The sequence below is a fragment of the Perca flavescens genome, chromosome 24, assembly GCF_004354835.1.
Source record: "Perca flavescens isolate YP-PL-M2 chromosome 24, PFLA_1.0, whole genome shotgun sequence".
In the NCBI taxonomy this organism is placed as follows: domain Eukaryota; kingdom Metazoa; phylum Chordata; class Actinopteri; order Perciformes; family Percidae; genus Perca; species Perca flavescens.
In genome coordinates this window covers 2387864-2415488 of record NC_041354.1, presented here as the reverse complement: position 1 = coordinate 2415488, position 27625 = coordinate 2387864, and the positions used below count along the sequence as shown (strand labels likewise).

The 27625-nt window shown below is 39.6% G+C and overlaps 1 long non-coding RNA gene across 1 annotated transcript in view; it reads right to left on the bottom strand.

The window, feature by feature from the left end:
• Window positions 1-27625, bottom strand: part of LOC114551052 (uncharacterized) — a 48804-nt gene that overhangs the window by 15998 nt on the left and 5181 nt on the right. The window contains exons 3-4 of the long non-coding RNA XR_003691822.1: window positions 25024-25113; window positions 20909-21025 (exon numbers count right to left, since the gene is read on the bottom strand). This is a non-coding gene — a long non-coding RNA (uncharacterized LOC114551052). The remainder of the gene's footprint in view (window positions 1-20908; window positions 21026-25023; window positions 25114-27625) is intronic.

Sequence of the window (27625 nt, the reverse complement as noted above, 5' to 3'; positions counted from 1 at the left end):
GTGACTTCTGACCGTCTTTAAAAGTGAAATAAAGGAAAGGAAAAGCTTCTTTGATTCCTTCATTTATGAGCAAGAGGGCATGTTTTTATCTCTTGAGTGTCCGATGAAATCATGGTATGGCTTCAAAAGAAAGTACTATCACACATTAAAAGGTAAAAAAGAAAATATAAAACCGATGGAGAGTTCTGAAGTTTTAGTCCACGTCCCACCTTTGATTCATACAACAGAACCATTTTGGCTTCACAATTCAACTTGTTTACTTGTGACTGCCAATTGCCCAATCTCTGTATCCACAGATATAGATACAAAGCCAAGAGCCTCTAGTGTTCACAAAGTCTCTGCTTCTCTGCTGCAAAAATAGCAGCTCTCTGGATGTGGAAGGCTCATTCACAGACCCCTTTTCAAGAGTAACTTGGCAACGGTTTCACCCAAAGGCGGCACTTTCTCATTTAGCTATGCCTCTCTTAATGCATGATCTGATTTTTGCCATGACAAAGGCCGATACATTGTCAACTAAGATGATTTTTGATTGGCAGGTGAACAAAAGAAAAGCGAGCAATAGGAATTATTTTATCCCCAGCAAACAAGGGTTGGAGAAGTTCTGTCTTTGTAAGCATTTTTTCATTTGACACAAACTGCCTGTCAAGGAGCGGTCACCTTTGTGGCTGCACGTCATCCACCCATCCGCGAGTGACCTCCAAATATCGAAATTGTAGCAGAAAATAGTGAAACTAGACTTTTTCTTGCGGTACATTACTGAAGATGATTAAAAAGTTTGTGGATCCAGGAATCCTCAAACCTACACTGGTGATGATTAACTCCTCTGAACATCAGTTGTTTTTGGTAAGCTGCCTTTTGCTGAGTCCTGGAAACCTTGCTTTAGGGCAGTGCCAGTCATTTTACAAGTGCTGATCCTGCTCCTCCTAAGCGGATTGGGGGGATGTTTTGACGTTTTGCCAGCCTCGGTCAGTGATAAGGATGACCTGGTCACCTCACAGCTAGCTCCTACACAGCACTCTTTTCTTTAGAGAATAAGACAACGCACTAGTGGATGTCCTTGCACAAAAAAAAAAAAAAAAAGCATCCTGTGACAGCAACTGCACAAGAGAAGAAGAATATGGATTGGTTTTTCCAAGCATGTTTTGATTTTCTTTTGGTTGTTAAGTTGTTGACAAGTGGAGCAATTTCAAAAGAGCTGTGTGGTTTTTCTGTGTAGTCGCTATAAAAGCTACTGATAATAGATGAAAGCAGAAGTTAAGCCTGCGAAAAGCATATTGCAACATTTCAAGACAAACATTTAAGCAAAGAAAGCCAACATTAGCTGCAACAGTTTCTCTTTTTCCCTTCCTTTCCACTTTCATCTGCATTTATTAATTCAGAAAGTTCTGCAACCCACAGAGTGCTGCAAGGTGTCACAACTGGAACATATTGCCAGCGCTGCTTGAACAGAGAGCGTTTCTCTACTACAAGATTTTGTAAATAATTGGCCAGCAAATTGGTCAACTTTACAAAGTAATTTGCTCTGAGAATTAGTATGTAGAACAAATTGCGGTGGGAATCAGAGCATGTTCCTTTGTGCTTTTACATTTGTTTAATTCAAAAGTGAGCAGGGAAAACAGATCCTTTCAATGCTCAACAGTACGTTCTGTGAGAAAGTGACACTAATAATGGCCTTGTGTTGAGACGTCTGTCAACTCCGTATTCTCCGCAATGAAATAAATTCCCCACAAAAGGAACATGTCTCTTGCTTTTTGAATGCAGCCAGCACCATGTAATTTGTTCAATTTTCACCACTGAAAGGGTACCAATTTGTGGAGCCGAGAATTTAGCAGAAATCACATCAAGAGTCCCCCTCTGCGGCATCAAAAACCCAAACATCTGAAGTCACTGAACACATGGTAGAGACACCATAGGAGTATGTGATACAGATCATCGGAGGCACTGTAGAAATACAAGACCATCCTACATAAAGTCCTCTGCAGAGCGACAAAAAGTAACTTTTTGGTCGAAATACAGAATAAACATTTTCCAAAACGTCAAACTCTTCTTTTAAACTGTTGATATGGTTCACTTCATTTTCTTAGCATTTTTTGTTAAACTTTAACTTGGTTTGTGACTAGCAATATATTTGTTATGAGTTAAACCTCATAACTCAAAGCTAAGGGACTATTTGATTTGTTTAAAAAATGCAAGACTCAAAGCACAAATAAAGCACCTGCCTACCTAAATAAATCAAATAAATGCAGTTCAGGGTGCAATAACGCAGGCTTGATGCACAGGAAAAAGAATATCTGCAATTATTCATTAAAAAAAAATAACTAGTTAACTATATGGGACAGACAAAAATAAACATTTTTACAGCTGTACTGATGCACATGACCTAGAAAATGCATTCACTGTTAAAAATCAGCATTAATACGTGCACAGTGTTCCTGCTGGGACTGGTGACTACAGTCAAGTTAACCTGATGAATGAGTTGAATTTCACAGAAAGCCTGTGTCCTTGGTGGGCGCAGCTCGTGTTAGTCTTTCGCCGTGCTGATTGATAGTGGCGGATGCTAATTCCATGGCAAATGATGCTATTATTCAGGGGCTCAAATTGAATTACTTCATCCATTGGATCTGCTTAACATTTTCCCCATGGAGAGTTTAGCAACCAGTGTAATCTCCCCTACTTACTTACAAGTCCCGTTTGTCATGCCTAGTCTCTGTCTCTCTCCCCCTTACTGGATGCTTTCACTGCAGTGTTATTTCAGTGAAAGCTCTCTTTGCATGAATCATCATGCACTGGTGTGTGGTGTGGTGCCCAAATATACATACACTCAAAACATGTTGAGTAAAGTCACAGGTGACAGAATAATTCTGAGTTTATCTGAGATTTATCCAAGGACGTCTGTGTAACCTTGTAGTCATTATCCTGCTTCTCTACGCTTTTAGATAACCAAGAGATATAAGTAACTTTAATATCTATTCCAGTTATATGTAACTGCTCTGAAACGGAAATATAACACATCCATTTAACTTTTAGTGTTTTATGGTAACCAAGTGTTTTATAATGTTAGGTTAATGCAATTGTATGCCATTTCCTCCATTGTACATCGTGTCTACTGTGTACATAACCCTATTCTGTCAAATATGTCACAATAGTGTGTATATTTTGTGAAGTATGACAGAATAAAAACAAAAACAAAGCAACCGGGCCTATTTTTGTCATTGCTGGCCTGTCTCTGCATGCTGTTTTATCTCTCAGCTCTGCGTACTGTCCTAAAGTGCTGAATGTTTCTCGCAAATTTAAACTTCCTTAACGCACCCGTTATGCAATTTCCAAAACAACGTTTTTTTTCTAAATAACTCGGTTAGTGTTTTAAACAGTTCTAAGAGCATAAAAATCTGTGAGCAGCATATTTTACACAATGGAGGTAAGAAAAGTTTTCCTTTGTAGTTATAGATAGCAAGAGAGACAGAAGAGTAAATATAATATTTATTCAGCCTAACAACTGTGCTGTCAAATGTGTGTGGAAGTGCGATTATAAAGTGTGAGAGCTGTGAAGAACTAAGAGTGTTTGTAATTGAGATTATTTTAACAGGCACACTGAAATCTTAACTCCTTAGTTTCTTACAGCTATAAACACAACAAGATAAAAAGGAGATACTATTGTGTGACATAATTTATAGAAGTAAACAATACAGACCAATATATTTAAGGTAATTGTACTTAAACTATGTATTCTTAATGACAATTCATTTTCAATTCATAAAACATGTGTTACTTGAACTATTTACATTATTCTATTCTGTTGCAGACATTCACCTTGTTACCTAAACATGATGGCAATTTTACATGTTGGTCTAAGGTCTGAAAAATGGACAAATAAGTCACAACAGCAGACTTATGCGGACCTTACACCAAACAACTTTTCAAGCGATTCCAATGTTACAGACAAATTTCCAGCATCGGAATGAAATCGCAAGTCTTGCTAGATTTGAGGCGCGCTCCCGTCGTCTGAATCGTTTGGTGTAAGGTGGTCATAAAACTCAGTCTGAGCAGTCTTGTTCCCGTCTTGACGTTCCGACAAAATCAAATGGGTTTTATTTATATCATAACTTTTAAGTCTTAGTAAGAAAGTATTTACACAATATTGTTTAGACTTCCCATAAGATTTCCCTTATACTACACTGTAACTTCTATTGTTATATTTTATTTGTTTTTATTTTTATTATCGTTTTTAACTGCTCTTTAATGTTTTATGTAAAGCACTCTGAATTGCCCTGTTGCTGAAATGTGCTATACAAATAAAGCTACCTTGCCTTCCCACATGAACTTCCCACATGAGTGGAGTATGCCCACAGATATGCATGCACAAGAGTGTAATGTCCTGACATAAGACGATTTTGCATGTAGTGTGCAAACTAACTGTGAGACTAGGAAGTGACACTTACAGTAAAAAGCTATGATGTGCAAATTTGAATGAGAAGAGGATTTGCTAACTACAGGAGCTAAACTATTTTTTCAGGAGAAAAAAAAAAGTGCAGAAATTTGAGAGGCTTTCTCCCTCCCTGCCAAGAGTGAAATAACCAGGCAGCTTAACAGGACTGTAAGGGACGCAGCGGTTTATACCACAGAATAAATTTTGACAATTTAACCTGACATGATGGTTGACTCTTAGGCTCTGGTTTAACAGCATTACTAGTTTAGGCATGCCAAACAAGTTCAACAAGGAACCCGGTGTACTGTGTGAAACAGCTACTGTATTAAGGATAACGCATCGCTCGGTGGAAAGCGGTTTGATTTGGGAAAGACATTAATTTTGTTGGGAACAAAGGATGAAAAGCACTGCCCTGCAGAGATGATGCATTTTGAGGACAGGCTCGGAGCTCTTGATGGATGATACAGAAAACACCAGTTAAGGACCATTACTGCGTGAAGCCAATTTTCCACAAGAGCTTTGACATTGAGCTCTTGCGTGAACTCCAATACAATCCAGAGACCCCGTGATAGAGAGGTACAACTTAAAACACCATGGTTGGTGAAGTCCCTGCATGGCCTCTGGCAGCTGATACGCTCCACTTGTGCAAGAGAGTTAAATTCGTGAGGCAAAATTGCTGAGCAACATTTGCATTAACAGGCTTTCCTGCATTAGCTTCAGAATAGGTTAAAATGTATTCACAGACTGGAAAATGTATTCATTCTCTGACTGAGAGAGGATGATCCTCTCATTCTGTGGCGGAACATAAAATATAAAAGGGCAGCTACACAAACATCCCACAAGCAAACAGTCATTTACACAATGTCTGCAGTATAACACTGATCTTGTCCTCAGTTACAGCCATGAGCAAAAATGACAGTAACACAGACCTGAGGGTTGGGATATTTACTAAACATACAGAAACTGAAATTGTTTAACTCAAGTTACTGTGGATTATTTAGTACCTTCTCTGTAACTTTCTCATTGTATTCATAGTCTTTAGTCATTTATAGCAGCAGTATATCAAGGGAAAGGTTGATGAATGTTAGGCCAATTGTACATCACAAAAGTTGTAGAATACATCCATTGAAACACCCAGCAACCTTACTGTAGTTCTGTCTACTTTACTGAATCCCATCACTAGTGTTGGGCAGTAACACAATACTCAGTAACACATTACAGCATTTGGATTTTTGAGGTTGAAAGTTCTTTGTAGCCATGGAAATCCCAGCTGAATATCATCTCAAGGTCCATTTCATTTGCATATGCTAAAGAGAGACATTTTGCTAGGATTGGGTGGAATCCAAAAGAAAGCTAAAAAGGAGAGTAAGATCTCGTACATATATTCATCAGGTGGCCAGAAACACGACCCCAAATGAATGCTAATGTTGCTCCATGTCTGTTGGTCGTGTAAATTAAAGTGATACGTCAATGTTGTGTCTAAGCTTGCTGTGCTGTCCCAAAGTGGCAAAAAAATAAATAACTAAAAGCCTCTCCGCATAAAAGCCAAATTTTTGGAAAGTTGTCGAGTTCTATAAAAGCCGACATCTCACCAGGACACAACCAGAAACAAAACAATTTAGTCTATTTTACTAAATTTGTTGACAGAATTTGGCTCTAACGTGTGTATTCCCGTCACCGTTCCTCCAGTTCGGTGTTTTAGAGGGGCGGCTGCTCGTCCTCAGGTGACTCTACAGGGCCTATTTGTGTACAGAGTATCTGAGAGTGATGAGCCAGGACGGGTGAATAGAACCACAGAAACCAGTTGTCTTCTCTCCCAAATGGGAATCCCAGAGCGAGAGGCGGCCTGTCAGTTCCATCAACGTCTGGATAATCCAAAAGAAGAGACAGCATTTTTATTGGCCTGTGTCTCGCTCCAGCGCCAGGACCACCGGTCTAATAAGTCCGTGATGCCTCTTTCTTTCCCCCTTTATTTCAGGCCTTCTTTCACTTACAGCTCTCGTTTTCTGGCCTCAGGTAGACAGAAGTTATTTATGAACAGAAGTCTCTTCGTCCAGGCACAAAACATGGACAGCGAGTATATTAGTCCCGTGGTATTCCATTGCTCTCGTTTTAATTTAGACATCCTTACCAATAGGGATGAAGTGAATGTTTACAGATCGGTGCATAATATTCTTACAGTGGTTTTTCATTTAATTATGAATAATTGCTGGCCATGGACTTCCATGAATCAATGTTACATTTCAGAAATAAAAATATATAGGATAAGGCAGTTATAAGTAGGTGCTTAACTTATGTGATCTGTGGTCAAGCTAAATGAGATTTGCTTGTTCTTGTACAATTGGTCTAAAACCCTTTTGTTTGGGCAAAATGCACACAAACTTGCCTCGTTTTCAAGTTAGAAATTGGACTTCTTAATGTTTGACAGCTGATTCTTTCATTTACAGCTGATGTTGACTAATTAGCCAGTCAGTTAGTAGCTAAAGCTGTGCAGCAAGTACCTGGAATACCACTTATCTCCACCACCCACTTCCAAATCTCATTACATGAGCAAAATTGGTTTGTAAATGGTAGGAAAGTGTCTGACAGTAATAATAAACACAATACAACCAATAGGGAAATACAGTTCTCGCTACTTTGATTGGTGCATACATCCTGGAGTCATCAGCTTGGCTACAAAATGAAATCCAGGTTTGAAGCTCTGCAAGCTCAAAAGTCTAAAAACACTCTGCCGCCTGCACGGCCTACTGAGCACCAAACAACAGAAAGGCAGTTTGAGACTAGGTGGTGAACATAGTGGAGCATTTAGCTTGGCCTCATAGCCTTTGTACTCCATTGGTCCGTAGCTAACCAAAAACCATTTAAAAAAATATAATTATGATTTTTTTAAATTACATTACATGTCATTGAGCTGACACTTTTATCCAACGCGACTTCCAATTAAGTGCTTTCAACCCTGAAGGTTCAAACTCCAGACAACAAGTAGTAAGTGCAAGTACATTAGCTTTAAATAAGCAAAACCACAAAGAGCCATTTTAAAGTGCAGCTTCAAGAAATATATATACTTTTTTGTTTATGTTAATCTGAGGTGTAGTCGGAAGAGATGTGTTTTTAGCCTTCGGCGGAAGATGCATAGGCTTTCGGCCATCCTGATGCCAATGTAAAATACCACCACATTTGCAAAAATGCTATTTTACCCACCAAATTAAAACCGTTTCCCTCCAATTTCTTCCAGTGGTATCTTAATGGATTTTTAATAGGTATTTCAGAAGATCCAAGAAAAGGCTGTACTGGTCTTGCTTGAGTCACTGTGAACAGATGGCATTCCAGGCAGGAAAAAAAGGGAAGAAATCAAAGAGTTTATTGATCCAGCAGCTTAATTAAACAAGACTGAGTGTCAGTGCTTGGACCGCATAGTGACTGAACTTCACAGCATCTGGTATAAACCCTACCAGACAGAGAGAACATGAAGGCACAAATGCATAAGGAGCCAGGAGATAATACAGCCTTTGGAGACACCCATATAAACACGCACATCAAATATAAACACTCCTACACACATGGGTCAAGTCTCTGCAGAGCTCTAGGCTCAGGAAAGTAGTTAAAGAGAGAGTAGCAAAGCGTAAGATGAGCATAACAATAGCTGTACAAGCTCCCAAAGGATTGTGGGATATGTCTTTGCAAAATAGGTTCTTTGGGAGCTTGCTGTAGTTTTTCCACCCCTGGGTTGCTCTGGCATAACTTGTTGTGCATGTTGATGTTGCTGCTTGATTTCCTTTACAATTTTACCAAAAATCAGCACTGAAAAAGTCGAGTCAAACACTCTCAAACAGGATCTTTCAACTTTTTAACCCAAACTATGTTTTAATAACATGTAACAGTAAGTCGGTCTTTTAATAGAACACACACACACGTCTTTGTCCACTGGGATATATCAGGATTGTGGGATATGTCTTTGCAAAATAGGCTCTTTGGGAGCTTGCTGTAGTTTTTCCACCCCTGGGTTGCTCTGGCATAACTTGTTGTGCATGTTGATGTTGCTGCTTGATTTCCTTTACAATTTTACCAAAAATCAGCACTGAAAAAGTCGAGTCAAACACTCTCAAACAGGAGCTTTCAACTTTTTAACCCAAACTATGTTTTAATAACATGTAACAGTAAGTCGGTCTTCACACACACACACACACACACACACACACACACACACACACACACACACACACACTCTCTGGGGGGGCTGTCGAAGGGAGACTGATGGAGGCTGGCAGACAGGCGTTTAGGGAGGAGTCCGTCTGTTCCACGGTGTGGCAGAGCCAGCCACCATCCATCTCCATTATACACATCCACATGCCACTGGGCAGGGAACAACTCCTCTGGGGGTGGGGGAGGGGGGTGAGGGGGGGGGGATGCAGAGGAGGAGGAAGGGAGTGTCTGTCAAACTCCTGTTATGCGGTTGCCCCCAGCTCCTGATCCCCCTCAGCTTCTACATGTGTAAATCTCTGACAGAGAGGAGCAGTCAGTGAAGGGACATGATGTGAATGCATTCTCTGCTCACCTCTCTAGATCAACATTTTGTATTGATTTATTTTTTATCTAGTTGAGACGGCACACGTTTTATTTATTTGTTCATTGCTAGCTAATCCCTGCTCGGCGGCCCAAGTGACTTCAGCCAACTCCCTGCCTTAAAAGAGAGACTGGCTTTTGAAATATGAAATTAATTTATATTTTCTCTTGCACATACACAAATTGCAGTTCATACGCATGAACACACCCTTGCTCGATTCAATACACTCAGGGGTTTTACTGCTACAGCCTTATTTGGTCTTCAGCTCAACAGTAGGAACAAAACAGTGTCACAGATATTGTCCTAAGCAAATATCCCAATTGATATTATTGTGATTATAATAAGGATTATAAATCATGAAAGTACTAGAGGCAATAATGAAGATGTTTGAAAAAATAATATCAGCTTAAGACAACTTGTTTGCTTTTTCTGGAGATTTTTTTCTACTTCTCATATCGAGCTCCAGAAAAAGCTAACGAATGCACCAAGAGCTAGTGAAACTACTATTTCCAAAGTCAAAAGAATTCTGTCAGATACCATTACGGCCATGGAACTAAAAATAAATTATGATATATATATAAAATTCTTTTATCTAAAGTGCACAGTCCTATCTACATAAAGATATTTTGGGGCATTTTATTTACTTTAGAAAGTTTGAGTAACAGAGACATAAAAAAAAGAGAAGAATGACAAGACAAAACCCGAAATGACCACACTGACATGGATCACTGAGCCCGCAGTGAGGCCCATTGTCAACACAATACTGAGCAAAAAAATAAAAATAAAACTTTCAATCTGCAACAGGCACCATCGAAAGAAACCATGATTCTCCTGCAACTCCAGGGGTTGTGCACACGATCTGAAAGTGGCCAAATTATTTAAAAGATATAAATAAGATCAGACACAAATGGCTGGCTAGAAATGTGGTCGCCATGGGAACAGCAACTGGAAGATTGCACTCATGTGGGGAATTATCAATCACATTTATTAAGTTTAACTGAACAAGACTAATTATGGGAAAGCTCTGTCAAGTGGCCTCATCTCGAAACTCACAAAACTACTGCTTTATGTTGGGATATCACAAATGATACAGTGAACAGAGTATTTTAAAATCTTCATATACATAACTAGTCATTTTTAGAACAAGATAGAGGTAGGGAAGATGCAAGCTTCTAATTTCTAGAAGTTAACATTACAAGAAGCTTTTATGATGAGGAATAACTGATGTCTTTGGCAAACATAACACCATCTCAGGTAATGTTGGCTGGAGTGTAATCATCCCTGAATCCAATAAAGAGCTGGACAGAGATGCTAACATTAGCTTAAACTCTGATAGCCTCCAGGAACAGCTTCTCTGCTAATGCTACACAGTGGACGTGCTAGTCGTGAACAGGGCTATTTGTAAAGTATGTAACCCCACAAACTAATGTAGCTAGTTCCTTGAGGTAGGATTGTTTACTACAAGGCAGTGAGACATACTAATGCTTGCATGTTACGTTAGAGCACATAAATACTTTAATCTATTCCTTCCACTTCTGTGTGTTTGTGGTTTTGGAAAGACTAAAAAAAAAAACTTGAGTTATGATTGGACAATTGCTGTTTGAGGGAGGGGTTTAGCCAATGGTCAGCCTTTATAGAAACCAAGAATGAATTGTTTTCCTGTCTTTTTCAATCCTTCCATGTCTCTTTACAGATTACAACCGTATGTGAGATAGATTTCCCCCCAGACACAGGTGAAGAGGATCTGATGTTAAAAGTGGAGGTGTGCCAGCTGGCGTGTAATCACTGTTTTAACCTCCCTCTCAGTCATTAATCAAAGTCAACATAGTCAGGCGGGAGATGTGATCCTCCAGCCTCGTCCACCCCACACAACCGCACCCATACAAGGGAGCCAACGACCGGTAGGTCTGAGACAGGCGGCTAATTAGGGAAACCACAATGAAAAAGCTGCGGACCTAGATAAAGAGTATTTATTTAAATAAGTAGTGATTTAAAAAGTCAGTAAGTGTTAATTTGTCTAAAGCACAGCCTTGCCAGAGGCTGGACTTACACCTGTCGTTTAAAATCTGCAGTGAGCACAGCTCAGTTTTTTTCTTGTTAGATTTCTTTAAATCCATGAATTTGCTCTTTGAATATTTTTAACCAGGAATGAAGCCAATTCCTAAAACATCTTTGTGGTCTGAATAAACAGCTTTTCATTTGTGAGTTTTATCTTTAATTGAGCCCAAGAGGCCTCTATGGCTACTTTTAATGAGCTATTGATTTACCCGAGTGTTCCTGTTTGCTCATTTGTATATTTATTAAATTATTTTACTATATTTGTCCAGAATTTCAATTCCGGCCAACTTGCAGTGTCACTTTCCTGTCGGTTTCTTTTCTTACATCTGTGTATGTCCATTACGCCTCTGAGTAAACAATGGAGTCATGAGCTGTGATATATAGCGGATCTTTAGACATTGTGAATGTATTATGAATCGGGGAGGGGGGGGGTGACCAAATTATTGGCAGAGCAGCAACACAAAATACCAAAAGCAAATTTCAACCACATACACACAAAACAGTCCAAAAATAATGTTTCATTTATATAATTGGCGAGACACATAGCTGGTGTTTCGTTGATTATTTATATTTAGGATTATCAGCTGGTATTAGGATGCTCACAATGTTTGAGGCAGCAAGAGTGAAACTAAATGTGGATGAGGATTTACATAGTGTCATCCAAAATATTCCACGCTGCATTTAGAATAACTCATCTTTGCGCCACGAGCACTCCACAAGGCCCATTTCCTCCTCAGTCATTTCTGATTTACATCATAATTCAGTTATTTATTGAAACCAGAAAAGTATTAGCTACTTCACATCTAGAGGATCTGGGTTCAAGAACCTACAACCCCACAAAAATCTTGGATTGATGCTGCTCCATATAATTCAGTTTGGCTCCCAAGTCATCATTTATGATTTATTTTCATTAGGCAAGGCGCTGCTGCTGTTCAATTCATTCCGTCGCAATAAACAGTGACTGTGAAACCAAGCTGCAGCTTAATAAAATACCCCACGCATCTCCTAGAGTAGCGGCTGTGAAAAACGCTAACAGGCATCAGTTGTTGTCCCCCCACCCTCACTCCTTCCAACAGTTGTAAAGTATGAAGTGCATTAGTGAGATAACACCTCTATTACTTTTAACAATATAGCGGCTCCTCCGTGGCAACCCGCTGTTGGTTGTTAGTCACACTTATCAACTCAAGGGAAGCACAACTTCAAAAAGCGCTCAGATCTGAGCCAAGCAGTCAGCCATTAGAGAAGAAACAACATATTAGCCTTGCTGTGTTTGATGGCTCCTTCTTCCAACTTAGAATGACAGTGTGAAATTAGACTAAACTGATTTGGAACAGACCTTGACAGTTCAACCTCAGGACAGCACCATAGGTCTTTTTTCTTCTTGCATCTAGGTTTATTAAGTATTTGTTCTCACTGCAGCACCACTCTAACTGCAACCGCAGTCCTGTCTGTGGCTGAATACCATGTAATATGGAGTAATACAGCATTTATCAAGATTTGTTTCTATTATTAAAGACATGTTTTTCTTTTGATCTTTATTTTATGTGGTCGTCTCTTATTGATAAAAGCATACATCCTAAAATGTGGAACTAATCCACTTTTATTAAAATAAAATAAACAATAGAATACCATGAATTTAGTCTTATCATAATCTACAACTAGTGATATCTTACCATAAATCTATAAGTATATTTACATAGCCTTTACAATAAAACATTTGATACATTACTCAAAAAATAAATATTGGGTAATTCTTTGCTGATTATAGCTGAAAGCAAGCCTTTTATGTTACTTGTGTGCTCACAGGTATAGGTGAGCTAAACAAACCTGTAACAGCATCAGACTGTTAGCGATTTAGCCGTTTCCTGCACTGTATCAGAACTGCTGCCATGCATTTCTGAATATTAAGTGCTTTATGCTACACTCAAACTGAACTTTTATATATAATCTGCATGTGAGCATTTCCTACCCAACTGTGAGGTTGGGTCAGTGGTGTATATCGTATTAACTTGTATTAACTTGACACCATGTGGTTCTGCTGTATGGTTCTTTCCTTTTCCCGAATGAGTGATAACAAAATGCAAAGCTACACTCTGCTGCATCCAAAACCGCGCCTACATGCTCTCCTGCTGAGGCCTATTACAGATGTTGGCAACTCAAGTCACTACAAACCCTGGGAAAAAAAAATTGAGACGGGCCAAGGAAACAGTGCTGCATTCAAAGTCACTTAAAAAAGAACAGTCTCAGAGAAGTGACAAAATATAATCAACTGTGTTTCAAAACAAAATAGGGCTATAATGCACATATTCAGCACGTCAGTCAGAGCATATGACACTTTTCTCAAGCTTGGATTATGTTTATGCCAGACATAATGGTTCCTCTGCTTTCTCCTATAATTTACTATGTTTTATTCATAAAGTGGGTGGTATACTGTATGTCTTCAGCTTCCCCAATCCTTATCAGTGTTCTCTGTATCCAGCTGTGGCATACTACTTTACTTCCACCATCCACAAACCTGAAAATACTGCGCGCCAGTGAGGGGAGAGTTTGGTGGAGATAAGTTTGTTTGCTCCTCTCTGCCTCTAGGGAGCCCATGGGGAGCCCAATACAGTCCATTCAGCTATCAGAGCAGCAAAGGGCATTTCGGACATCAGAGCAGCTTATTTGTGTGTGTGTGTTCACACTGCCTGGTCGGTCTGACCAGGCAGCAGAACAATTAGTCACAGGGGAAGTAGAGGAGGTAGTTTTTAGTACTACACTATTTGTCATAGCTTGTGGTTTCTACCCTTTAATTTAGGAAAAAAAAAAAAAAAAAAAAAGATAAAATGTATTAGAAATCTTTAGGAGGTGCTAGTAGACATTTTTTTCCCTTTGGAAAAAGCCAGGCTAGCCGTTTCCCCATTTTCAGCGTTTTTGCTAAGCTACAAGTACGTTAACAATTTCCTTCCCCGAACAGATGAGAGACTGATATCCATCTTCTTATCTAGCTCACGACATCAAAGCCAATAAGCATATTTCCCAAAATGTTGAAGTATTACATAAGAAAGAATTACCTGAGAAATTTTACTACTCAATAATGAAAATCTTTAGGTGCAGTCCAAGAAGAACCCAACACTGTAGATAGAAGAATCAACAGAGTGGGATTATCTGAGTGTGTAGGTATAATTACATTCCTTGCATTGAGCATGCTTTCACTATTGAGTCACTCTATCATTGTACTCCTAGTATAGAAACTAACTGCAGTACAGAAGATGTAGAGTAACTGATATTACGGCCATTCAGCCTTCTCTCAACTCACTCAATGTAATCAAATCTGGTTTTAAGGTAGTGTTTTTCAAACAGGAATATCTTAAAGTTTGTTCAGGATTTCAGTTCCATCCGCTGTGGTGCTGCTAAAATGTAAAAACTGTACATTAAATCTCCCATTGAAAAGGTACTCTTAAGAATTTCTATGGCTCAGGTGGGAAAAGCATCTGCAGAAATAGGCTCTTTTGCGCCTGAACCTTCTGCTTCTGTAGCCAGAGGGGACTTTTGTGAAGTGACAGTGGAGTGGATGGCCTGGGTCATCTGCTATTATTGTATTTTTTGTGTGAAATTGCTACATCAATGAGGGCAGGGAGGTTCGGAGTAGAGAGGCTTACTAAATGTGTTCCAGAATCTCTGATATTCAGAGTTTTTTTTCCTCGCTTCTACTGACTTACTACAGTGATGAAAAACAAAGTGCTAATTTGAATAGTTGGAAACGAGCTACAGTCTGCAGGTCACTACGAGTACAACAGAAACATCCATTGATTTCTACTGTGAAACTCACACTAAGTCTTGTCCGTCCAAGTGAGGAGAAAATATGTAATGTCAATGGCCATGTTCAGCCCATTTTAATTACCACAGAAGAAGAAATCCTTTTAAATATTTTTTTTAAGATTTACCTTATCAATATAAATCAATGGGCTTGGGGTTGCCACTGGGTAAGGAAGTCTTGAGTAAGAGGCTAATTGTTGGACAATAAAAAAAATATATACATGACCTGATCATGGAGCTACATAATAAGTTAAAAGATCACCAAATGTATTAGAATTTGTTCAAGGGACCATCAATATCCATAGTATTTCATGGCAGTTCATAGTTGTCAAGACATTTCACTCAGAACTACAAAATCTCATGGTGGCTCTAGAAGAGAAGTCAGAGGATCAACAAAGTAATAAGGCTTCATCCACTGGGGACCATGAATGTCTGTACATTAATTCATGGAAATCCATCCAATAGTTGAGATATTTCTGTCATGGCTACGAAATTGTTTGGTGTTCCTTTAATAGCAAGCTGCATTCTTTTGAATAGATTGAAAAAAACTGTGTTGAACCCAATGTTATGATGTCCCAGACTAACACAGATGAAACGACTGAAATCATGCACTGCATTCAAGAAAAATACCTGTCTGCTCTCAGTTATCACCACCATCTTTTTGCACAAAACTGCTGTTAATTGTGTGGATAGTACTTTGATGAAGGCTTTAGTTTCTTAGTTCTTTACTTCTTAAGGTATTAAAAAATAAAATACATCCTTGAGTAAGGTCTATGCCCAGTCACTGGATGCATTATAAAGAAAGAACATTCATTGTTCCCTTAGTAAATTACAGTCCGTCCTCACCCAGAAAATGACGGTATGGGTTGATTACGCAAGTAGCTCACAATGACCTGCAATTGTGCTTGTTAGGCGAATCGTGGCTGTAGTAATTATCGCAAGAGCAAATGAGGAAGTGAAGTGACCAAGTATAATTCCGCATAGGGAGGGAGGGAGGTTGGGGTGATAGATGGGTCTAACAAACACGACTTTCACTTAGGAGACGAGGGTTCGTGTTCCATTTGAAACCAAAAGTCATTTTGAAATTACCTTTACGGACCTTATTTCGTTACGCGATGACGTCCGTAATGTCAAATCCTCATTTTAGTAGTTTTACGTGACTCATTTTAAGCCAATTACTACTACATAATTTTTGCTGCCTAAATTTAACTAGTTCCATTTCACTTTTACTTTGCATTTAAAACTGTGGCTGTTATGTCAAATAGAACGATCACATGGTTACGATCACATGATAAAAAGGCCACCGTGCAGCAGTAAATAAAACGGTTAAATGTGTCATTTTGGTAGCCTTAACAGGACACACTCCCATCAAGACGGATGTGAATGGGACACTGGAGCACTAGTTTTGTTGCCAGCAGCGTTATTGGTTTCACCGGTAAAGAACTTCTGAGTAGAGCAGACCGTTTGTCCAAGTCCTTTGGCAATGTCTATTATGTCGGATTCATCAGGTCAAAATCCTGCATGACCACTCATGCAGGCATTCTTGTCATGTTTCATCATTAACCACTCAGGTCTTTCCACTAGTTGTTAAGAAACTGCAATACTTCAGGGACAAAGTATGTCTTAGCAGATACTCGTTTCATGGAAACAAGACAGTAAGCAGTCATTCCTCATAAAAAAATAAATAAAACTTGACTTAATAAAATTACAGCAGTTCCTGCTTGGGACTTTTTCTCAGTAAATCACTTAATAAAGTCAGAGAACAAATTACTTTTCATTAAGAAATGACGCAACATCTTTGTGACAAGCTAATTTAAATGGCAGCTTCAAAATGGCAAAGTATCAGATACAACCAAATTCAATGTTCTGTTTTTTTTTCAGTATTAATTTAATTTTCACACTTGAACTTAGAACTTCAGACAGGAATACATTATTTTCTGCCATTTATCCAGAGAAATATGTAAAAAATCCGGATGTAAATGCCCATAAACCACAAACTGCTGCTCATCGCTCACGTGTCTTTCATGTCTTCAACTGATGCTAGAAATAACCACATTGTTTGATGGGAGAAATGACCACAGTATTTGTATTTTAAGACATAATGCTAGTATTAAAAAAAAAAAAAACACTTTCCTGAGCTGAAGCTATACTGACGAGCCCACCATGATAGAAAAGGTATTATTCAGATTTCAATCACTGGCACATTGATAGTTCAGACAGAAAATACATTCCAAGCCTCGATTGTGGGAGACTTTAGATTAGGATGCATTTATTTTGATGATGTCTTCTTGTCTGTGCAGCACATAAGTAGAGCCAGTAATAATCAGCTACTTAGCATGGCACTGTATTTACATGCTGTATCCTCATATGACCTTTCAAAATAAATCCAATATCTACTGAAACTGGCTAAATCGAGGATTTTACAGAACAGACTGCCACATTTTTATTCCATTTCTCAATTACGGGACTGGGTGAGCGCCGCAAGAAGACAAGACCGTAATGATCAAACACAGACAGACTCAACTTCCTGCGCCCTCTCAACTCATTTGTCCTCGCTCTCACTGTCTGCTGCAACATGGCTCAAAGCGGCAAAGTCTCAACTAAAGAGCAAAGGTCCTTGAAGCACACAGACGTAAGTGCTCAAGGCTAAAACATTTAAAATCTTACATGCGGTTTGGTTTGAAGAACTTTTCATGACATTCAAGAGCTTTGTAAGGGCTGAATTTAAGAGTATCTGCTTGGCACTTTAGTTACTGCTGCTACGCCTATCAAGCTTCCTGTTATCGTACGACACATTTGCAGTTTGCGTTTTCGCTTTTAACATTACAAGAAGAAGGCTTTCAGGAGGAGGACTAACTGACGTGTTTGGAAAATATAACACCATCTCAGGTAAATTTGCCTGCAGTTGCTTAAAGTGTAAACTTGCCCAAATCCAATCCAAAGCTGCCAACGCTAGCCAAAACTCTAGTAGCATCCTGGCTTCTACACAGTGGAGAAATTCACAGTGGATGTGGTAGTTGGGAACATAACATGGCTCTCTTTATGTAACCTGCGATTGCTCAAATGAATGGAACCTATGGAGTTAATGATGTACTCTTTGGCCTTGAAAGTAACGCTCAGTTACTACTTTAGGTAGTAACCTACTTAGCCTTACTTGCCACCATTTGCAGTTTAAGTTAAAGGAGATCACGGTTTAAACCGTTCCTAAAACTTTTGCTCACGTTTTTGTTTTTGGAACGATCAATTGGCCTTGCAGGTTTTTGTGCACCTCTCCTTAGACGTACCCATTTTTCACATGCTTTTATCGTCTTTCTTGGATTTTGCCTGTTTAAAGATTTGCTTCATCCAATCTACTCGCTTCTGATTGAGCAAAACATGTACAGTGACTATCTGAATAGAGGACACCGAGGTTGTCAAGAAGCAACATTCATTCATCTCCAGCCAGGATCTCAGGGTAGTTCCTTTCTTTAAAAACATAATTCATATACCTAGCAGCTGGACATTTACAGAGGCCACAAAGCCAAAAATGTGCATCGGAATAAAACATGCATAATAAAATCAGATAACAGGGACTTTTCTAAACCCCATGGGCCCATATAAAAGTTATAAATCACTGATAAACAAAATTAATTTCCCTCTCACTTTCCTGGAGTTAATTGCCTTTGGGCGTTTCATTCTACAGCTTAGCTCCTTGTTTGTTTTTAAAGTATTTATTCATATAGCAAATTATTCTCTCTCTCTCTCTCTCTCTCTCTCTCTCTCTCTCTCTCTCTCTCTCTCTCTCTCTCTCTCTCTCTCTCTCTCTCTCTCTCTCTCTCTCTCTCTCTCTCTCTCTCTCTCTCTCTCTCTCTCTCTCTCTCTCTCTCTCTCTCTCTCTCTCTCTCATCAGTGCCATGGGGAATGTATTATGTGTTTTAAAAAGTAACCCAATGGTCAGGTTGAAGCACATACTCTTCTGGGTTAGGAGTCATCATTTGTACACAATTTTGTAAAAAATCTGAAACTTTCTCTTTTCTGCCACAGAGCTCTTCTTCATTCTTCCCCTGCTCCACAACCAGCGGTATCAGTTTTGCGTGGGTCTCTTTTATTGAAGATTTCTCTGGCAGTACTGCCTTCTCCCCATATCAAATTAATGCAAAAGCATGCTTTGCATTCTTGCCATGTTTCAGATACATGGATACATACATAAGACTCTGCATGCAATAGCAAAATAATACAATTTACACCTAGACCTGGGCGTATTTAAGGTTGTTGTTACCAATAGTCTGTGTGGACATTATAGTTGTCAGATAGCTTAAGTAGAAAACGACTCATTGACGTTAATAATAAAATTACATGCTTTTATAATTGCCAATTTAGGGATAAAGCATTGTTTTGGCAGGCTCCAGAAGTGTAAATGAAATGTATGTTTTTAAATTTTCAAACTTGAATTAATGAACTACCAAAATAAAACTCCGAGCAGATCAACTTTTTAAGGCAAGGATTTCCTATTCAAAATTCAGTGTCAGTAAGTGACTTCTTTGTGCCACTCCTTGGCTTCAAATGCTACAATTTCACAGAACAACAAAAGTAGAAATAACAAAAACTGAAATAAGGAAGCTAAAAACTGCTATCCATCTCTATTTGCACTCTCTTTTCTCTCTCCTCAGCTCAGTGAGTGGAGACTGAGTAGCTTTCTTGCAAAGCTCTGCTTAACCCTTGTTTTTCAGTTCGTAAAACGTTTTTCTATTAGCAGTAAGAGATGTGAATTGTACGGCACAAGAAAGGAGGTTGCAGTCCCGCTGGTCATAGACGTATACTTTACATCTGGGAAGATTCATGAAGATGTTGGGCTTAAATGTGCGGAGGAAGTTTGACATTTCTAACGGATCAAACCCCTCACAAAGGCAGTAATTTAATAAACTGTAAATGTACAAAATCCCGGAATAGTAGCTTTGTTAACCAAAGAACCATGCAAATGAGGCATGTCTGAAAGTCCAGCTCATACATCATGTTCTACACTGTCAACTAAGCCTTCCACACCCGTCACGTCTCCCTGTATATGGCTTTACGCTCACATTACCACTGACGTCTGCTTATAGTTGTATCTACTGACAGAAACCCTCTCCACCTGTATCAGTTGTGCTCAGTTTGAATGCACCCTGCAGGGCTGTATTGTCTATGTTAATTCACACTCGTGAATTATCATAATGCTCCCCAAGTGTTAGTTAACATGTTGCTATGGATTCCTAGCTGTCACACTGAATTCCCGCAGCAGGGAGCATCCCCATGAGCTGAATCATACCGACAGACAAACTGTAACTGCATTTGCTTTGTGACAGAAATAAAGCTAAGTACGTGTCACAAACGCTGTTCACGGCTCCTTCACGATGTCCAAGTGAAGGGAGCTTTCTAAAGTCTGAAAAAAAGGTTTAGAGGCAACTAAGTTAAACAGAAAGACATGAGGAGTTTGAAAAAAGGGGGCGTTTACCAGGGAGGGTTTAATGAAAATAGCCATCCAGTTGCATTATGGGAAGTGTTACTTTTAGTGACTAAAAGTCTAAATATCTAGGTTTGATTACTTTATAGTAGCTAAAAAGCACCGTTTGAGACTTCCCAGCCTATTTTCTCAATAAAAGGGCTCCACTCACTTTGTTAGTCAAAGATCAACATAACCTGAAATATAACAACTTGACCTCAACAGTGATTTATTCCGACTTATTAAAAACAAATTTTTGGATCTCTGGAAGACTTTTTAAACACGATTTACAACTTTTAATCTAGCAAAAAGCTTGCAGAGCAGTGGTCACACTTTGGCCGTGGTGTTTAATGCACGCATTTACTTGCTCTCACACTAAGAAGCTTCACATTGAAGACAGAGTTAGACAAGTGCAGATCAGCTGTGCATCATGTGTTCTGTTACTGCTCCTTAAACCAGCAAAAACAATTGTAATAAACTAAACAAGCTGGGCTAAATAGAGAGAAAATGTTAGACCATCACGTGAGACACACACACACACACACACACACACACACACACACACACACACAATTAATGGTTGTTCGCTGTACCCCACACTCACCTGCATTCAGATGTTTGATTGATGGGCCTGTATGCATGACAGATGGACAGATTTGGCATGGCAGAGCACCCAAGCAGGGAGTGACACCTCGGTTCTGCCGCCATCAGCAGCTACTTCCTACTTAGCAAGTACAGGGAGAGGAAATAATGAGTGAGAGAGGGGAGAAAAATAAAAATAAAAAAAATAAAAATTGTATTCATGATGTTGTAATGTCATGTCTTTTGTCTGCAACTTATTGTTGTTGCTGTCTGAAAAATAAACTTTTAATCTCAAAGACTATGCCTTTTCTGAGGTTTTCCCATTCATGCCTGCACCTAAAAGTGGAATATCTAACTCTACATATGTGAACCAATATGCATCATTAGCCACTGTGTCTAATCTCCATGCATCATTCCTTCTAATTTAAAAACAAGTCTTATTTAGTGGTATGTGACATCATGTCTCTACTATCCATCCATACCACTAAAGCTCACGGTGCCGCATTTGAGCTACAAGACAGAAGCAGAGAGAGACCCTCTATTCTGGGCTGCTGAAATGAAAGCGGTGGTTTCTGTTAGAGCGGCAGACAGAGCCATAAATCATACGTCTACTAATGGCAGCTCCAAATGGGCCCTCTCATCAGACAAGACAAGTGCCTTGCTTTTTGTGCTACTTCAGGCTCCACTAGAACATCTGTGCACTCTCAAGCAACTGTGCATGAGATGTGTGTCGCCCTTGTATTCATTAGGAATTGTCTACTGAGCCCTTACAGTTCAATTTAGTGTAATTTAGAGCGTATCTGAAAAGCAGACTGTGGCCAAAAGAAAAACAACTTATCATCATCATGACAAATTTAAAAACTTTAATTACATTTTCATTGAGAACTTTTCGTACAATGCCGTGTGTTGACTCTGGCTACTTTAAGATATGATTTATTTATTTTTTTGATATGGCAACAACATAAAATGTTAGTTTTAAAACTCACATGATTAAGTGTGCTGCAATACACTTAGATTTGCAAATCACAAACATAATCGTGCTTTCTTATGGGATCTTTGTAAAATATTGTTAAATATTATTAAATATATACGTTTTAAGGCAATAACCACAGAGAATATCTACAGTGCTATAGGACCATACAAAATAAAAACAGTTTAATTTTTAAGTGACCTGAAACCAGTCACAGCGAGGGCGAGGGTTTTCAAGTGCACTTGTGCCAAGATGAGGATAATCCAGCGGCTGATACGACAACCCACTCTGAAACCATAAATTAAAAGTCATACTGTATTCTGCAGCCTGCGAGACCATGGCACAATTTGATGTCTAACCCCAGAAGGGGTCAGTGTCTCTTTTTGAGGGCCAAAACCATTGAATGTTGGTCTTTTGTTCCATTTGGCAAGCGTATAATAGAGTTTGAGAGGGGTATGCTGGTGCTGTATGGAGATAGGGACTGAATGGAGGAGAATGTAATTACTATACCTGTCTATGCAACAATGGCTAACCACCTTTGTCGCCCCTCACTCCACTTAAAGTAGCCAGACAGCAAGTGCTGTTGGATTGTGAGAGCACAAAAGCCGCCCTTGCTGCGACTCCCAAATCAGTTTCTTGCGCTCGTTCTCAGACAAGAGAAAAAGGATATGTCAAATTCCTTTTTAAGAAGTAGATGTGTGTATCTCGATGTGAATAGTCTACTTTTCTAGCAGCACTGGCAATGTGAATTTACTTATCTACTTTGTTGGGTAAAAATGATACCTAAAATTATAGCGGGCATTTATGCAAACAAAAATAAATTGCAACAATTTAAAAGGGGAGGTAGAGATTGTATCAAATTTGAGAATAACAAAAAACAAAATATTCTGAATTTCTTGGGTATCATTTTCTACATGCTCTCCAAATTTTGCTCAATTGTCTGGTATTTTTAAAAACTGTGGGATCTTTGCAATATATTTAAATAAAGCCCTGTGGGTTTAAACAATGATTGGCTGAGTTTGTAACGAGGTGACCCATTAGAATGAGAGTGGTTAAAGACATGGGTACAGGTAATCTTAAGCCCTCATCTGCACAGCAGTAAAGCCCATCACTTTAGTGTCGTATTCCATAGGTCAATACAGTCGCCTCCCCCGCAATATCTGCTTTTCTTGTGTATACCGAGTGAGCAGCAGAAAATGAGGTGCTCCCCCTCAAGGCCATAGCTGGTTATTGCAATACAATATGATCACAGCCATTATGCAGTGCGAGTCATTAGACTTTTACATAATTTACTATCCTTCCCCTTCTGTTATGTTGCATGAGAACGACGAGCTGCTCATCAGGTGTCGCAACCTCCCACAACTTCTGAACAGCTTGTTTGAAATGCTGTGGTAAGCACTCTGGGTTATCATGCATGCAACATAAGCACACTGCCCACTGCAGCCAATTATAGAGGAAATACACGGTCAGTGTATGATGATGTCACTCTGTGATGAAGCAACATGATGAGGAGTAGAAAGAAGGGGGAGAACATGGGCGATGATTGTGATTATAAGCATGATGATGAATGATGTAATGACATGAACAAAATGACCCAAGATAGCGTAAAAATGCATAATGTTACTCTGAGCTCGCTTTATTGAGTTGGTTTTCCTGTACAGCACTGTGTTCCAACCTTATACTGGTTAAAACACACTTTAAATAAACTAAAGTCTTAAACTAAAGCACTGGAATCTGGTCAGCCTATGAAATGGCTGTCATTCAAAGCTCCTTGCTGCTTCAGTCAGCACTTGACTTGGCAGGTAAGAATCACTTGTCTCGTAAACAACAGAGCGTTGGGCTTCAAACTCCGTGCTTGATCATAGACCGTTGAAGCATACCTGCTGGAAATTTAGTCAGGCATTTGAGGATTTTCCATTCCTTAAATTGTATCCATTTCACATTTCAAGTTTTCAGTTCATTCTATTAAAGCATCCAGGGGACTCATGCATCATAAAGAGACATAGCATGGCTATACAGATCAAATAATTGACATTTCAATAAGCTACTATCATTCAGCCTCACGCTGGCTACGGCTCTTCACCATAAAATCTATTTTATTGCTGCTTTGACTCATTACAAGATTGACTTCTTAATGCACCCGGTGAATATCCACGCAGGGCAGAGAATGAAAAGTACTTTTCCCCCCATGTACTTTATTTAAATGTAGTTTTGAAAAACCTGATTTAGCTAGAAATGAGTTCTTTGGAAACAGAACAGCAGAGTCTTTTCTGATGCCTGTATAACACACCGCTTGAGTCAAAATTACCCAAACAGTTGTGACTGCGGTAGTTTTGGATTAGTGATGGTGAGTTTTCCTTAAAAGCTGCAGTAATTAATATGTTAGAAAGGAATGAAATGAGTGTGTTATATGAAAGACGTTGCTCATAGTGATGGGTCCACAGATAATCACTCAACTCTGCAGTTCCCCTCAGCTCTATGGTTCTTTTTAGCATCTTCACCACATTCTTTTGGTATTACGACCTGCAAATCTACAGTTTGAGTTTTAAGATACCTGCTCAACACCAAACAGAAGGACAAAGTTAGCGACTAGCTAGTGAATAGGCAGAAGAGCGTTTAGCAGCTAAAGGGCCAGATGGAGATGGTTGGAGACCAAAACAGACACATTTTTAATATGCATAATGCAAACTGAAAAATACAAATATTGTCACCTCTCTTTCTGGACACAAACATTTACTCATTCCTTTACTGAAGACTTACGTTTTACACACACACACACACACACACACACACACACACACACACACACACACACACACACACACACACACACACACACACACACACACACACACACACACACACACACACACACACACACACACACACACACACACACACACACACACACACACACACACACACACACACACACACACACACACACACACACACACACACACACACACACTTTTTGGGGCTTTTCCCTTTATTCGATAGTGAGAGTGGATAGACAGGAAAGGGGGAGAGAGATGGTGGATGACACTCAAAGGGCAGCAGGTCGGATTTGAACCCAGGGCGCACGCTATTACTGGGTGAGCTAGAGGTCGCCCCCTAAAGAAACACTTTGAAGTCTTGACATACAGTATAGTAAGTGTACTGCTTACCACCACCTTCATAGGTCCCTGGAGCCAGATGCATCCTGGGTGACGCTGAGTTAGAGTAGAAACTACCACAGCTGAGCTTGGCTGATTCACCTGTTAAATCAAACAAATAACATGAAATCACCTGTAACCCATTTTAAGAGTTAATATATATTTAATAGAAACGATAATCCTGAAGATTGCAACAAGAACACACATTAGAAAAAGTGGGACTGGTTACAATTACTGATATACCTACATTTTTAGTAGTGTTACCAAAACAATACTCCTTTCAACACCTACTTTAAGTATTAAATAAAAAAAAATTCAAAAAGAACCAAAGTCCTAAAATATTTAACATTGTTACATAGCTGTACAATAAAATTTAAAAAAAATAGTTGGCCAATTAAAATTCTGTATAAGTAATTATACATTTGATCAGATATTCAAAGCCACATTTCAGTACTTGACAACTTTCAAATCACTTTTTAAAATAAAATTTAAGAAGTGAAATTAACTTTTCAGACAAACCTTTTGTGCAAAATAATTGCTGACTTTATAAATTGTTATGTCATTAAGAGTTTACTAGAACAGGCTAGGGTGAGGCCGTGCAGTAAAGCTGAAATGAGGAGGTTCAAAAGAGGCTTATTCCATTAGCAGGTTCTTGAAAAGGTAATTCAGGTAGTTTCTTCAACATATAGAGTCCAGGAACATAAAACTTAAAATTTCATTCATCAACATTAAGTGTCTGGTACTTTTCTGTCTTTTGGTGGTCCTTTCACAGTCCAGTTTCCCAGCTCCTTCCAGCAATGTGTTCTCTTAGCGCGTTCATTTGTACCAGGATTGTTCCGAGGTCAAAGACGGAAACACGCCCCCTGACCTCGGATTTCCAAGTCGGAAACTCGGGACAACCTCACACTACCCCGAGCTCAAACGCCAACATGGCTGCTCCGTACATCAACATGGCTGCACCGTACATCAACAGTAGTGAAAGCTGTAGTAACATACAGGTATTAGTCTTATTTGGGTCACACTAAACCAGTCGTACACACAGTACTGTTCATCTTCTATCTGTGGACATGTTACGCTGTTTCCATGCACAAAAATCCGCATAAACCATTGTTATCAACTGGTATTGCTAACAATGGCTAACCTGGCTAGAGCTAACGAAAACACTGAAAATCCAACTTGTTAAATGGAACGCATTCAACTCGGGTGTGAGGTCATTCCCAGCTCTGGCTTCCGAGGTAAATGGAACGCACCATCTGTGCCCCCTGCCTCCTTTGTTCTGCCACGTGTGAAGCTCCTCAGCCCTGCTTCAATTAGGTGGCTGAAACACCTACGCGAGTGGATGAGGCATTCTGGGAGCTGTAGTGCGTTAGCCTGGGAAAACCCTGACGAACTTCCGGCAAATTTGAGATTTGCTCTGCAAGTCAGTCTGGCCAAGAGCCCATTCAAGCCCATTTCCAATTTTTCCAAATCGAGGCACCAATCGCAACCATTGAGGCGGGCTTTACACGATGCCTATAGCGCAACGATGGCGAGCAGCTTTTGGTTTACATTCAACATGGCAGCCACCAAAGCGCAGCAACCAAGTAAGCTTCAGAACTCAAACCTCCTATGGCGCCATTTTGATGCTACAACAATATCACCTCTCGTTAGCATTCCATTAACTCCCATTCATTTTGACGTCACTTTGACAGCGAATAACTTTACATCTGAAGAGTTTAAAGACTATTTGTCCATTGTTTATTTCTAAAGAAACACGACAATGCATAAAAGGCTCCATTACCTTGTACCTCACGTTATGGCTCCGTAGCAGACGTTTTTGTAAAAAATAGATAGTGTCATAACCAAGCGACTTACTGTCGCATAGTAGAGGAATTACCATATAGTACAGGAGAAGCTTGCAGGCAGTTTTGACTTACATGAGCTGTTTAGGTTTAATTACTAATGTTAAATAGCATTTTAGTTAGCAATAATTAGCCTGTGCCCATGTTATCTCCTTACATATAGCTACACTCTCCGTCTCTGCAAGATTGGGAATGATTGAGATTTCTCTTGGCACAGCTACCAGAAGACTTACAACTTGCAGACAGGTTGCTCACGTCACATTTACGTTGTCTCTCTCGGTTTGAGGCTGCGCAGTAACGCTCAGCACTCACAGGAAATATGCTTCCAATATCCTTCACTGGTCTCCGTCCAGAGCAACGGGATCTGTTGGTCCAGTTTATATACTGTCTATGGCAGCAACCCGTTGATGCCGCTGTCGCTGCTACGTCACCCAGATCTTTAGTCCGATTGGTTGAAGGATTATCCGCGCCCAGAGGCATTTGAGCGGCGTCCGTTGGTGACGTTCCTTTGGAAATGGGCTGCGGATGAACCTTGGTGTCAACCAGGCTAGTAGTGTGTGCCCCAGCAGCCATTTTTGTGATGTGGCTGCCAGTCCTGTCTGCGAATGTAGTATCCCTCTACTACCTGACCCCTTGTGGTGTCACAATATTGATGCATTGTGGAGTTTCAAGGACCAACTAGCAGCCATCTGTATTTAGCTCTGTTGCTTGCAGTCTATTAGCACCCTTGCAGCTGCTGGGGAGTCAGTGTCTTGCTCAAGGAAACTTCAGTT